This window comes from Pan paniscus, chromosome 1, assembly GCF_029289425.2.
Source record: "Pan paniscus chromosome 1, NHGRI_mPanPan1-v2.0_pri, whole genome shotgun sequence".
Taxonomy (NCBI): domain Eukaryota; kingdom Metazoa; phylum Chordata; class Mammalia; order Primates; family Hominidae; genus Pan; species Pan paniscus.
In genome coordinates this window covers 137,540,921-137,556,566 of record NC_073249.2, presented here as the reverse complement: position 1 = coordinate 137,556,566, position 15,646 = coordinate 137,540,921, and the positions used below count along the sequence as shown (strand labels likewise).

The window sequence follows — 15,646 nt, the reverse complement described above, 5'->3', positions numbered from 1 at the left end:
GAGAAACACAGAGGTACAGAGGGAGACAGAGAGAGGGAGGGAGGAGGAAGACAAAGAGAGAAAAAGAGAGAGAATTAATAAACAGCTATGTTTACATACTTCTGTTTTGTGGAATAAGACTGGATTTCCAAGAGGCAACACACTGTGCTTCCAGAGGTGAAAGATTTTGCCTGGAGAAAAAAAGTTTACAAAGGTGAAAGTTTATAGGAAGAGATTCAGGGCAGATAAGCCAAAGGCAGTAGAAGAAAGAGGTAAGGAAATCCGAATCCACCAGAACCCACATATTACTAAGTGAAAGAAGCCAATTTGAGAATGCTGGGTATATGTGATTCTAACTATATGACATTGTGGAAAGTACAAAATCATGGAGACAGTAAAAGAATAATGATTTCTAGGGGTTAAAGGAAGGGAGGCACGAACAGGCAGAGTACAGAGGATTATCAAGGCAGTGAAACTATTCTGTATGATGCCATAATGATGGACACCTGACATTATGCATTTCCCCATAGAATGCACAACACCAAGGGTAGCCCTATGCAAACTATGAACTTTGTGTGATAATGATGTGCCAATGGAGGTCCATAAATTGTCACACAAGTGCCACTCTAGAGGAGGATATGAATAGTGGGGGAGGTTATACTTGTGTGGGAGCAGTGGGTACATGGGAAATCTTGGTACCTTCTGCTCAGTACTGCTGTGAACCTAAAACTGCTCTAAAAATAAAGTTGATTAAAAACAACAACAAAGATCATGTACTTACTGCTTCTGAACTGCCATATGCGATAAATGTAAAGGAAACACTCTCAGAGTCCAAGAGGCCCAGAAGTCTGAATATCCACTGATACAGAACCATCTATTTTGTCCTTCAAGGTACTCTAATTTTGTCCTTCAAGGTACTCTAATTTCTTTTTCCTTTAAGGTACCTCCTTCCTTTACCTTTGCCCTTACACCCACACTCCCATCCCCAATTTGTACTCTGTCTTACATAATGTCATTCCTTTGAAGCCAGTGCTAGGTGACAGCTACCTAGGCTCAAAAACTCATCTATGGCTTTAGGTGCTTTGCACTTTTCTACAGTTTTAACCATGAAAGTGACTGAGTATTCTTTGGAAGGCTTTGGGTTTTTTCCAGTGAACTTATTTCAACACAATCTTTCAGACTGAGTGGCCTTACAGCATAGACAGATGATGAAGGTGCTCCCTGCACTAATCTGCTGCTGTTATCCCATTAGCAAATGTTAGCTAAGCATTTACTCTGTGCTGGGTGTTGTGCTGCATGTTAGGAAGTCAAACACGTAATACATGATCTCTTCCTTTAAAAAGGTTCCAGGTAACTAGGAAGTGACTAGAAGTTATTAAGCTCCACAGGTAACTTTCTAGGAATTTCGCCATAAGCAAGCAGTGTGTGTCTAAAATCTGCTGCAAAGTGTTATCATTCTCTTAATCCATGATTGACACATGCATTCTTATCACCATTAAAACATTTTCAAATGGCTGTTACCCCAACACACACTTTTACAGTTTTGTTAGTCCTTTTGCCCCCAGTGACTCTGTGGCCAGCCCTAGGCAGCACGGTTTTGTAGAGCATGCCCCAAATTCTGGGCTGAACTCAGCATGACCCTTGCCTCATTTCTCCCATTGGCTCTTTCCAACTCCAGCACGCTTTGGATAGTTCAGTCCACACCTGGCAGAGACTAAGTACCGACTAATTGTTGACCTAAGATTTTTCCCCCCAAGTTTTAGTTGAATCACTTTAAGTAAAATTTAACCAAACCAACCATCATATTCCTTAGTGTTGAACTGCTACAGTAATCAACTGATGCTTCTTCTATATTTACTAATTTCACCTAATTGAGCATCTTCTGCAACTGGTTACTTTTCAGAAAGGCCAAATGAGACCATATAGGAAAGAATCTTTTTTATCTTGGGTGGGAAAGATCTTTTTAAGAAGACTCCAAAAAAAATTACACATCATAGAGGGAAAATCGTTGAATTTCTTTTCATTAAGGGAACCCTCAAATCCATAAAATACAGATGACTTGGCAAAGCTAGTTACAGCACCTAAAATTGATGTAATATCTACATCTGGGTATATGTAGAATATATAACATTATAATATATATATATACATATATATGTGATAAAGTTAGCAAAAGCCTGAGAGGTTTCAACAAGAAATTTTAAATGTATTAACCCAATAAAGAAGTAATATCTAGAACATTCAAAACATACCAACAAATTAACAAGCAACTAAAACAAAAAGCTAGTTAAGCCAATAATGAGCAAATAATTTATATCCATATAAATTATGCATACTATTTGTATCCATAGGATGGAAAAACCTGAAAACTAGTAAATATATAGTGCTCAACCCTACTAGTGTTAAAAAATTAAAAAATAAATCTGACACCACTTTGTAACTATCACCTGTAAAAAAAAAAAATCAGAGTCAGAAAACACTAAATGTCAGCAAACCGATGCTAAACAAGAACATTTGTTCTTCTGGTAGAAGAAGAAATGGTATAGTCTTTCTAGAGAGCAATCTGGCAATACTTGTACCATAAGCCTTCTTCCAACTGCTGGATGTATATCCCAGAGCAACTCTTTCCAACTTCTCTACAGGGACATGTAAATGCATAGGCACCTATGGCAGGGGATACTGAAGCACCCTAGATGACCATAGCCAGAGAGGAAAACTAACATGCTGGATGGACAAATCTTGAACAACACAAAAGTGAGTGGAAAAAAATAAGAAACATTAAATGTATTTTACATCCCATTTAATTAGAAACACACACGTATAAAATAATGCTATATGATTTTACATAAAATATGTACATTCAAAGGCACATAGCAAGTGTGTTAAACAGGACTTATTGAAAAGGCAGGGGAAGAAATGGGAATGATAACTGGAGGGGAAAGATAAAAATATTAAAATTAAGGTAACAGTAAACAAAACTGGTCCCTTGCACAGATAAATACTGAGAAGTACACTGAGTTAGAAGCAAGGCTCAGCTTCAGTTGTGATAGCCTCATTTACTGAGACCTTGATCTGTACTAGTTATTGTACTAATCGCTTCACATATGTTATTTTAATCCTCACACAAAAACACGCACAGACATATAGAATTCATATTATTATTCCCATTTTACAGATGAAGAAGCAGAAACTCAGAGAAATTATATTTTTTGCCTAAGGTCAAACAGCTAGTAAGTGGTATAGCTGGGGTTTTAATGCAGGTCTACATGACTCTGAATCTCATACACTATATTATCTGCTATCTGTTCATATATTCAAGAAATAAGTGAAGGTACCAAAAATAAGTTCATTCTTTCTGACCGCATTCCCCAATCATCCATCATTGACCACTGTGGTTTCTTTGGTAGGCTGAATGATGCCCCTTAGATGTGCCCACATCCTGACCTCAAAAACCTCTGAATGTTTCCTTGTATGGTAAAAGAAACTTTGCAGGTGTGATCCAGTCAAGGATCTTGAGATGAGGGGATTCTCCTACATTACGCAAGGAAGCACAATAAAGTCAAAAGGGTATTTACACGAAAGACATTGGAGAAGTCAGAGAGGAGTAGGAGACATGATGATGATGGAAGCAAAAGGTGGAAGTGATCCCAGGAAGGGGCCATGACCAAGGAGTGCAGGGGCCTCTAAGGGCTGAAAATGGCGAGGAAACGGATTTTTCCCTAGAGACTCCAGAAGAATCCAATGCCTTGATTTTAGCCCAATGAAACCCATTTTGGACTTCTGACCACCCTCCAGAATTGTAAGAGTTTATATTGCGTTCTTTAAACCACTAAATTTGTGGTAATTTGTTACAGTGGCAACAGGAAACTAATACACTTAGAAATCATTCAGATTCACTTCAAGATATTTCAAGCTGTCATAGGAGTAGTAGTTACATTTCCAACAGCGAACAATAGCTAAGTAATGCCAAATCCAGAACTAGAATCCAGATCTCTTGACCGCCTCAGTGCTAGGCTCTTTCCACTACACATAGCTGTCAACAAGTATAAGTCTCTGAAGTAATAGCTATAGAGAATTTAAAATCAAGTAAAATGTAGACATTAAAAGTGGACACCTTGTTTCCAAGGGAGCACTGTGGTTCTGTTACAGAGAATACCCCAAGATATACAAAGAAATCTTTCTGCACTTAAACTTCTATACTGGCTATTTGTGATGTAGAACAATTCAGGTTTGATTCACCTGCACTAGCAATGCTATCTACATATACGAATGTGCTCTTAATACAAATCACTTTTACAGGGCAAGGACAATTTTTAAAATGTATTATTGAATTTTGAAAATGTTAATAATGTTAAAAAAATTACTGAATTTGAAATCAGAATGCAGTTCAACTCTCAACTCTGCCATTAGCTCTATGACCTGAAAAAGTCAGTTCACCTCTCTAGGTCAGATTACTTATCCATGGAATGGCCCGCATAGTCCATTACAGATCTCCTGTGCTAGACTAATGCAGGCAGTGCTCTCCTAAGGAGATGGTGCTGTCCCAATACAGACACTGGGCTGATTCTAGAAAAAGAAGCCTTGACATTCACCAAGTGCCTCCTGTGAGCTGTGCACCACGCTTCACTTCTGTGGCTTTGGTCAATATTCACAATACACAAGGTTGCATTATGACACATATTTTACAGCTGAGGAGACACATACCCAGAGAGCTCAAGTAACACACTCAAATTCATGCAGCACATGCTAGTTACAACTAGTTCTGTCTGACTTGAAATGTGGTCTGTGACACTGTAATCACTTACCTAAAGATTAAATAAGAGTGACTCACACTCTGACAACACTTTTCAGGTTGCAGACACTTCCACACTCATTAGTTAATTTAAACCCATCAAGAACCCCATGTCAAAGCCAAGGAATATGAAAAACAGGATCAGATATATTTCAGGAACCTGTCTAAGGTAACGCAGGAAATGACAGAGACGGTGGAAGTTGAATTCAGGTCTCTCTGATGCCATGCCCTTTCCAGTATTCCTCAGCACCCTACTCTACCACCACTAAAGGGATCTCGGAAAAATCACTTAATATCTTTAAACTTCAACTCCCTTTACTAGAAGCTCTCAATTATAATACCTGCCCCTGGCATCATCCTGAGGGTTAGGGAACTCATAGAAAGTATTTTGCAAGTGTTTATGAACATATAAATGACAGGGTGTTTCAGCTTTACTTGAGCAATGACCATTTGTGTTATCCAAATTGGCTTCTTCTTTAAAAGTTTAGACAGAACTATCAAAACAAATTGGGGACTAAATACCTCTGTGATGTACACTTCTATAAGGCCTGGCACAGGATGAAGGCTCGCTCAATAAACGTGTGTTTTCTATTTTTGGTAAGCAAAGAGGCTTTAATCAATAGCTGTCCAGAATGACAATTGTAGCAAATCCTGATCATGGATAACAGCATCTAGAATAATAGCCAGTCCATCAACTCATGTTAAAACCACAAAACCACATCCCTGCTGTGCTAGGGAAGCATCCTTTTGTCCTGAATGAAGTTCAGTATAATATCGAAACTTCTGTGAGAAGGATAAATCCAGAACAATTAAAAATAAAAATTATTGTGTTAGGACAGGTCACACAAGTAGTTTTCCTGGTGATACCTCTGTGATACTGGTAATGAAGATATTATGTGGTTAGTAGACACATCATCAACCACAAAGAAAGAGCTGTGTGCCATAGCAAGCCGGCCATACCACTAAGCTTCTACTACCTGAATGCACCTATCGTGTGGGTCATGTGGAAATGTAACATGGGTTCTTTTTTGTTTGAGACTGACCTGGGTTTTATAAATCATTAAATTTTCTTTCAGAGCAATTGGATTAACTTTTGTTGTAAGTAAAGTGCAACTTCTTTTGGTTTGTTTAGAACAATGTATGTATGGTATGTGGGAGGAGAAGAAGGAGAGGGGAGAAAAGGAGAAGCAGGAAGGGGAAGAAGATAAGCAAAAGGGAAATGAGATAAAAATGGCCATTGTGAAATAAATGTTTTAATTCAAGAGAAAGACAAAATATTTCTAAATTTTTTTTAACTTTTATTTTAGGTTTCGGGGTACATGTGCAGTTTTATTATGTGGTAAATTGCCTATCACAGGGGTTTTATGTGCAGATTATTTCATCACCCAGGTAATAAGCATAGTACGTGATAAGTAGTTTTTTGATCCTCTCTCCTCCGGCTCTAAATTGTTATGTATGTAATAACAGAGCCTCAAAATAAATTCTCAACAAATTTCAAAGGGACAAAGTCATATAGAGTATATATTTGGCCACAATAAATTAAGAAATCAGTAATGAAAAGGAGCTTGAAATAAAAACACATATTTTAAATGACCCATGTGTTACAAGAAGTCATGATGAAACTTAAAAAATATTTGAACCCTTCTTTGCAATGATAAATGGATATATCCTTCTTTATTTTGTACAAAAGTCTCTGTGTTTATTTTGTGGTTTCTAAAATGCTGGGCATACCTCTGCTTGGTTGAAAAAAAAAAACAGCATGGTACTTTCATACTGAGTGTAATTCTCTGCTTTATAGAAACAAATTCTGAAAATCAGGATTGAATCTCCATTTGCTTAACATTAATAACCTCCCGCTCTGTCTCAAGTTAGTTGGTGTTGGCTACAAGCCAGGTTTATATTTTAAAATAACAGTGGAAGAAAGCTTTGTACTGTGGTTATCAATTGCTGAAGGAAAAAAAAAAGTCTTTTTAATGAAATTTTCTATATGCCAAGATAGGTGTTTATGAGTAAAGACAACATTGTAGTCAAAATAGTTTCTTAACCTGATATAGTATTGTTAGCTTGCTAGAATTAAAATAATTTTACTTTCAAGATGTTATACATTAACTAGCCCCAAAGGAACAACTTTAAAAAAATTTCCTTTAATGATAGATTTATTTGTTGACAATTTTTTATACTAGCATTGTAGTTCAATTTGATTATGAATTAATAACCTGTGTATTTAAAATAATCATAAATGTTGCTGAAGAATCACAGGTGGTACATTTAAAAAGATGTTTCTGGCCGGGAGCGGTGGCTCACACCTGTAATCCCAGCACTTTGGGAGGCCGAGGCGGGCGGATCATGAGGTCAGGAGATCGAGACCATCCTGGCTAACACGGTGAAACCCCGTCTCTACTAAAAATACAAAAAAAATTAGTTGGGCGTGGTGGCGGGCGCCTGTAGTCCCAGCTACTTGGGAGGCTGAGGCAGGAGAATGGCGTGAACCCGGGAGGCGGAGCTTGCAGTGAGCCGAGATAGCGCCACTGCACTCCAGCCTGGGTGACAGAGCGAGACTCCACCTCAAAAAAAAAAAAAAAAAGATGTTTCTAAAGTGTTTTAATTAGACATTTTGAAATATGCAGGATCATTTCAACTTATTCAAGGTAATAGGAATGATTTAAATTCATATACATCCCCAAAGTTGCTTTTTCCTGATCAAGCCCTTGCCATGCACACATCCTGAAGTTGGAAGACAAAAGTTTAAGTCCTACTTCCACCATGCACTAGCTGAATGGTTAAACTCTGAGCATGCTTCCTTACTGATTGTATGAGTATAATGGTGATACCTAAAAGGTTTATTTTTTTTATCAAATTCTGAAATGACTAATAAAACATTTTATGAATTATAAATATAAATTAGGACTGAATACTAATAAATGACAAAACAGACACGTTTGTTTCAAGTTCTAAAAGAAGTTATTGACCTTAGAAAACAAAGAGAATACTCACATTGTACATTTCTCTGTGCTCTGTTACCATATTGAGAAAGCAAAGAAGAATATTTAGAACACTCAGTAAATGAAAGGCATGGTTTAACCTGGAATAACTGAATCTGTGAAATAATGAGGAGCTTCAAAAATTGTCTCCAGATTATTTCTCATGCTGACTCTAGCTGGAATATGTTAGTACAGTTTAGCAAAAAAAATTATGAATGCCCTGCCACATGAAGTTGACAGATAATGTTGTGTGTTAGAGAAACCATAAAGATGAATAAGGTAAAATTTCTGTCTTCAAGAGCAAAGAGTAATGAAGGTCTTAGTTATGCATTATCAGCTGGGATAGTTGGCTCCGAAATTATTTACCCCTTACCTCTCTCTCATTATCTCCTTCTCTCTTTCTCTCTCTCCCTCTCTCTCGTAATACATCTGCATATATTAAATCTATGCATGTATACATGAACAATTGAATATATGCTCATACACATTCTTAACAGCCTCTAGAATCATTCCTTGCAAAATTACATATTTTTGTCTCATTCCTTCTATTTTAGTAAAGGGCATCATCATCAACCTGGCTGTTTAAACTACAGGGAGCCTAGGAAAATACAAGTTAAAATAACTATTATGTTATAAATGTGCTTGAAATCATAAGGGAAGATAATAATAATAGTTCATAATAATTGATTGCTTATAGACCTTATATTGCCCATCTCATTGCAGCTTCAGAACAATGCTGATGGGGTGGTAACAAACCACCCCAAACTATATATAATAGGTAACCGAAACACCTAGAAAACTGGTTCCCATACTATATTTCACATTGAGCTACAGGAGCAAAAGCCATGAATGTATAATCACTTGCTCAGTTTTTTAATCAAGTTGAAGCTAAATAACAACATCTTATTGTTTGCAGCTTTGTGGTGACTATAAATCTTTTGTTAATATAATGCCGGTAGTTATTTATTTTTGCTGTTTAAATTCATAAATTCCAGGATTCTAGGCAAACATCGCACTTACCCCTCAAGGGTAATATACCAAATTTTAAAAGGTTATGATAAAAATCCTGAGTCTTTCAAGAGATATGATTGAAAAACTGGGATACCTAAACAAATTATAAATAGAAAATGATTCATCTCGAAGTCTTTTTCAGTTTATTTAGTTTAAAACATCATAAATTAAATTTAGTGAAGCTGCAGAGTTTGAGAAAAAGAATAAGAAAAGACAAACAAAAATCAGAAATTGTTTTACAATAGCTGGAGACAGAGTGAGATTAATTTTTTTATTTTAATTCGTGCCAACCTGGGAAAGAGATGAATAAATGAGCTCCAAAACCTACCTTCATCCACAGAGTGGGCATTCATTTTTACCTTCTCCTCCACTAAAGTTAAACAAGAGCTACTTAGGTGAGCAGTATTTCCCTGGGCTGCATTCCAAATTCCAACCAACCTTCCATGGTCATCTGGTGAAATTAGAAATGGCCACAATATAGACAAAACCAAAGACTAAGAAAGATTCCTGAATATTAAGAGACATTTTAAATGCACAAAATGTTTACTCCAAAAACCTCTGCAGAAATTCTGGAAATAAAAGCCTTCTGTCTGCCTCATATGTCACTCTATTTATCTTTAGAGCTGATGGTTGACTAGGATGGCTTGAGAGTGCTGTCTCCTCTAAGTCTCATGTATTGCTGCCAGTGCTACAAGGTCAACCCATGAGGACAATATTCCTCTCCAAGCATACATGAGTAACTGCAGTTCCCTAAACTTTTCTTCTCTAAAAAAGGTCTATTTGTATCAGAGTATTCAGGAAATATCTTGAAATTCTATTAAATGACAAGGAACCTCACATTCCAAAAATCTCTAGCTTTTTGACCCTCCCAAATCTATTTATGTATTAATCTAACAAACCTAAGTGATATAACAAATTTAAGAAATAATCAATGTATGCCCTAAGCTCTGAGCTAGAAAACAAATGTTAAAAGTAAAGAAAACATGGACACAGGGAGGGGAAAATTACACACTGGGGCCTGTTGGGGGGTGGGGGTCTAGGGCAGGGATATTATTAGGAGAAATATGTAATGTAGACGACGGATTGTTGGATGCAGCAAACCATCATGGCATGTGTCTACCTATGTAACTAACCTGCACATTCTGCACATATATCCCAGAACTTAAGGTATAATAATAAAAAAAAAGAAAAAAATGAGACAATGAACTTTCTAAAAAATAAAGAAAAGCAAAGAAATTTGCCAACTATATAAATCTTTATCTGTAAAATTAATTATTTAGATAAGAATCTCAATCATTACAATCAGCACAAAAAGTGATTTTGCTGAATGGAGTTCTCTGATACAAAATGAAATAATAATATACTATATTTTTCTTAAATTCCAATTTGTTTTATCTTTAGTAGTTAACATAAGCATGTGGTTCAAAATTCAAAAGGTATATAATATAAAAAGTCAAATTTCTAACCTGTCTTCCCTCTATCCAGTTTCTCTGCCTACAGTTGCTTATGTACTCTTCTCAAGATATTTTATGCCTTTACAGGCATATATTCCCCACCCCTACCACCACAGGTTTTTAAAATATAAGTGGCTACCTTATATTTGTATATTATTCTACAATGCACATTAAGATAAATGTGCACTTATGTTTTTAAGTTTCAGATCTCCTTGAGGTAGTCATTTGTTCCCATTTTACAAATAAAGACACTGAGAAAACATTTAAAATACTTGTCCACGGGCAGAGATCAACACTCCTTGAGGTAGCCATTTACTTCAGTTTCACAAATAACGGCACTGAGAAAACATTAAAACACTTGCCCAAAGGCAGAGACAACAAGTAAACCTACCTCTTCTTATTCCAATTAACATTCCTTTCACTGCACTCCAGCATCTTTATTTATTATTCATTCATCCATCTATTTATTTTCCAAATATATACTAAGTTCTCATTCTATGCAAAAAAAAAAGTTAGGTATTTTGGAATGTGTATATTTTGGTAATACACAATTTCTTCTTCCTAAGCTTAATTGTATAGCAGAAATAAAACACATATAAACCACAGAGATGGTTACAGTGATTTCAAGACTGTAAAATAAATATGGAGATCCTAAAGAGAAAACAACTATTTTGCCTGGAGATATCAAAAAAAGGTTCATGGTGAAAATAACATTTTTGTCAAGTCTTGAACTACAAATAGAATAGAAAAAATTAAAACATACCTGTACAATTAAAATGTTTGTTTGCAGAGCATTATACACAAAAGAGGCCTTTAATTAAGTAAATAAAACATTGTCCAGAGAAATAAAATGTGAAACCCCCATATTTCATTAATTCATTCAATAGTCTTCCCTTATTCAAAATCAGAATAGGTATAAATATGGATTTTTTATAGAGAGTATACCATATTTTGGACATTCAATAAAAAAGTAAAACACACTCATCTAGTAATGACAAAGTAATCAGACCAATCATTCCACTGAGAACAGATAAAAAGAAGTGAAAAAGCTTATGCAAACATGGATCTCACAGCATCTAAGGACTAAAAATATAGAGAAAAATTAGGTGGCCAAATTCTGGGAGAAACCCAGAGTTAAACCAGGTACCTCAGGCTGATTTTCCCCTAGGGATATCTGCCAATTCCAGGAGACACAAGTGAGGGGCTGAGAAGCTAAGCAAGGATGTAAACAGATTTCATAGTTAGTAGGACAAAATTGGGGTTCAAGACCTGCCAAGGATTGAGGATCCTGATGGACTACAGGTCTTTTGTTGGAACCCTAAAGGGCACTACAGTAGGAGGAAGGTAATACTAGAAATTGACAGGGCTTTGCAGGGACTGATATTCAGCTTAATACACTAATTCCTGAATATATATCTGGATTTGTAAACATAAATCATTTCTAGCAGAACATGACATCATTCTAAACTTCTAACAATCTCTATAATTTTCAAATACAATTTTGAATGACCAATAATTGAAAGTAATAAGACATATCATGAGGCAAGACACATACGCAAAATAAGAAAGTAGACCCACATGAGATACAAATAATGGTTACTAAACATGTACTTTTTAAAAAACCATGATGAATATGGTTAAGAAAATTGTTTTTAAAGATTTGGAAGGTAGAACATCAGGCAGGGTCCAAGATGGCCAATTAGAAGCAACTGTGGTCCACAGCACTCACAGAGAGTAACAAAAAAGGTGAGTGAATACAGCACCTTCAAATGAAATACCCAGGTTCTTGCCAAGGGAACCCCCATCCCTAGCCAAGGGAAGCCATGACTGATTGTGCAACCCCAGGAAACCAGGCTTCTCCCATGGATCTTTGTAACCCATGGATCAGTAGATTCCCTTTGTGAGCCCATACCACCAGGGCCTTAGGTCCAACACACTGAGCTATGTGGAGTCTTGGCAGAGCAGCTGTTCAGGCATGCACAGAGACCCAGGTGCTTTACGTACTCCGGCACTGGGATTTCCAACAAACATGTTTGCAACTCAGGCAAGGCAAGAGGTCTGCACATACCCCTAGGAAGTGGTCAGAATCCAGGGAGCTGAGCAGCATTGTTCTGCAGGCCACACTTCCACGGCACCTGAAAAGATAAGACCCACTGGCTTGGAATTCCAGCCAGCTACCAGCAACAGGGTGGAGCTTGCCTGAGACCAGATGGAGCCCCAGGGGGAAGGGTGGGCACCATCTCTGCTGTTTGGTCAACAGCTGTTCCAGCCCATAGGCTTTGGAGAGTCCAAACAGTTGGGACAAGTAATGGTCCCCCTAGCAGCACAGCATACTGGCTTTGCCAGATTATGGCCAGACTGCTTCTTTAAGTAGGGCCCAATCCATTCCTCCTCAATGGGCAGGACCATACAGCCAGGCCCTCCAGCCAGCCTGCCCTCACCTCTTATGGACAGAGCTCTGATCTCCCCATAAGATGGAGTACCCAGGGGAGGGGAGGGCCACCACCTGGGTTGGTTGAACAACTCAGCCATTCCAGCCTGTGGGCTTTAGAGAATCCAAGAAGACAGGAGCAGAGGAAGTTCCCCAACACAACACAGCTGTTTTGTTGAGGTGTGACAAGACTGATTCCTTAATCGGGACCTTGATTCACTCCTTCTTACAGGGCAGGCCCTCCCACTGGTGTTCTCCCAGCTGGGGCCTCTAGCCACCCTCACCCATATTCTACCAGCCAACAGAGCCCTAATTTCTCCCTGGGACAGAGTGCCTGAGGGTCAGGGCAGGCTGCCACCTTGGCCATTCAGGCTTCTCAGCCAGTCCACCCTGTGTCCTTTGGAGAGCCCAAACCAATTGGGAGCTGAAGGGATCCCCAACACAGCACAGCTGCTCTACTAAAATGCAGCCAGTCTGCTTCTTTAAGGGAGTCCCTAATCCTGTTCCTCCTAACTGGGTGAGATCTGCCAACCATGGTCTCCAACTACTTCCTACAGGCACCCTTGGGCCAGCAATAGGTCAGTCTCACCTGGAACAGAGCTTCCAGAGGAAGGGGCAGGCTGCCATCTTTGCTTTTTTACAGCCTTCACTGGTGATACCCCCAGGTACGGGAAAAACTAAGGCAACTAGGGTCAGGAGTAGCACCCCAGCAAACCACAGCAGACCTATGGAAGAGTGGCCAGACTGTTAGAAGAAAAACAAACAAACAGAAAACAATAACCACCACCAAAAAAAAAAAAAAAAAAAAAAAAAAAAAAAAATCTGAAAGTCAGCAACCTCAAAAATCAAAGGCAGATAAGCCCACAAAGATGAGAAAGAATCATTGAAAAAATGCTGAAAACTCAAAAAGCCAGAGGGCCCTTTTTGTTCCAAATGACTGCAACACTTCTCCAGCAAGGGCTCAGAATTGGGCTGAGGCTGAGATGGCTGAAATGACAGAAGTAGGCTTCAGAATGTTGGTAATAACTAACTTCACTGAGCTAAAGGAGCATGTTGTAATTCAATGTAAAGAGGTTAAGAATCATGACAAAATAATGTGTGAGCTGATAGCCAAAATAGCCAGTTTAGAGAGGAATATAACTGACTTGTTAGAGCTGAAAAACACACTACAAGAACCTCACAATGCAATAAATCATGAGTATTAATATCAGAATAGACAAAACAGAGAAAAGAATCTCATAACTTAAAGACTATCTTTCTGAAATAAGACAGGCAGACAAAAATACATAAAAAGGATGAAAAGGAATGAACAAAACTTCTGAGAAATATGGGATTATGTAAAGAGACTGAATCTACAACTGATTGGGGTACCTGAAAGGGACAGGGAGAATGGAACCAAGTTGGAAAACATATTCAGGATACCATCCAGGAGAACATCCCTGACCTAGCAAGTCAGGCCATCATTCAAATTCAGGAAATGCAGAGAACCCCGGTAAGATACTCCATGAGAAGATCATCCCCAAGACATATAATCATCAGATTCTCCAAGGTCGAAATTAAAGAAAAAATGTTAAGGGCAGCTAGAGAGAAAAGCCAGGTCACCTACAAAGGGAAGCCCATCAGACTAAGAGTGGACCTCTGGGTGGAAACCCCACAAGCCAGAAGAGATTGGGGAAAGACTTTCAATTCTTAAAGAATTCTTAAAGAAATTCATAAAGAAAAGAATTTCCAACCCAGAATTTCATATCCAGCCAAACTAAGCTCCATAAGTGAAGGAGAAATAAGATCCTTTTCAGACAAGCAAATGCTGAGTGAGTTCATTACCACCAGACCTGCCTTGCAAGAGCTCCTGAAAGAAGCACTAAATATGGAAAGGAAAAATTGTTACCAGTGACTACAAAAACACACTGAAGTACACAGACTAATGACATTATGAAGCAACCACATAAGCATGTCTATAAATAACTAGCTACCAACATGATAGGATCAAATCCACACATAGCAATCCTAACCTTAAATGTAAATGGGCTAAATGCCTCAATTAAAAGACCCAGAGTGGCAAGCTGGATAAAGAGCCAAGACCCATCAACATGCTGTCTTCAAGAGACCCATCTCACATGCAAAGACACACATAGGTTCAAAATAAACGGATGGAGGAAAATCTACCAAGCAAATGGCAAACAGAAAAAAGCATGGGTTGCAATCCTAGTTTCTGAACAGATATTAAACAAACAAAGATCAAAGAAGACAAAGAAGGACATTACATAATGTTAAAGGGTTCAATTCAACAAGAAAATCTAACAATCTTAACTATATATGCACCCAACACAGGAGCACCCAGATTCATAAAGCAAGTTCTTAGAGGCTTTTATAGAGACTTACACTCCCACTCAATAATAATAGGAGACTTTAACACCCCACTGACAATATTAAACAGATCATTGAGACAGAAAATTAACAAAGATTTTCAAGACCTCAATTCAGCTCTGGATGAAGTGGACCTGATAGATGCCTACAGAACTCTTTACCCAAAAACAACAGAATACACATTCTTCTCATCCCTACATGGCATGTACACTAACATTGATCACATAATCGGAAGTAAAATACTCCTGAGCAAATGCAAAAGAATTGAAATCATAAACAGTCCTTCAGACACAGCACAATCAAATTAGAAACTAATATTAAGAAATTCCCTCAAAATAGCACAACTACATGGATATTAAACAACCTACTCTGGAATGACTCTTCGGTAAATGATGAAATTAAGGCAGAAATCAGTAAGATTTTGAAACCAATGAGAACAAAGAGACAGCACACCAGAATCCCTGGGACACAGATAGAGCAACGTTAAGAGGGAAATTTATAGCACTAAATGCAGAGACATCAAAAAGCTTTGCCCACATCAAAAAGCTAGAAAGGTCTCAAGTTAACAATCTAACATCACAACTAAAAGAATTAGAGAACTAAGAGCAAACAAACACCAATGCTAGCAGAA

At 37.8% G+C, this 15,646-nt stretch overlaps 1 protein-coding gene across 1 annotated transcript in view; it reads right to left on the bottom strand.

The window, feature by feature from the left end:
- GBP5 (guanylate binding protein 5) overlaps positions 1 to 13,371 on the bottom strand; it is a 175,979-nt gene extending 162,608 nt beyond the window's left edge. Inside the window, 2 exon segments of the mRNA XM_055116368.2 lie at positions 12,286 to 12,352; positions 13,238 to 13,371. The gene's annotated coding sequence lies outside the window, so the exon portion shown is untranslated.
- Between the last annotated feature and the right edge of the window lie 2,275 nt (positions 13,372 to 15,646).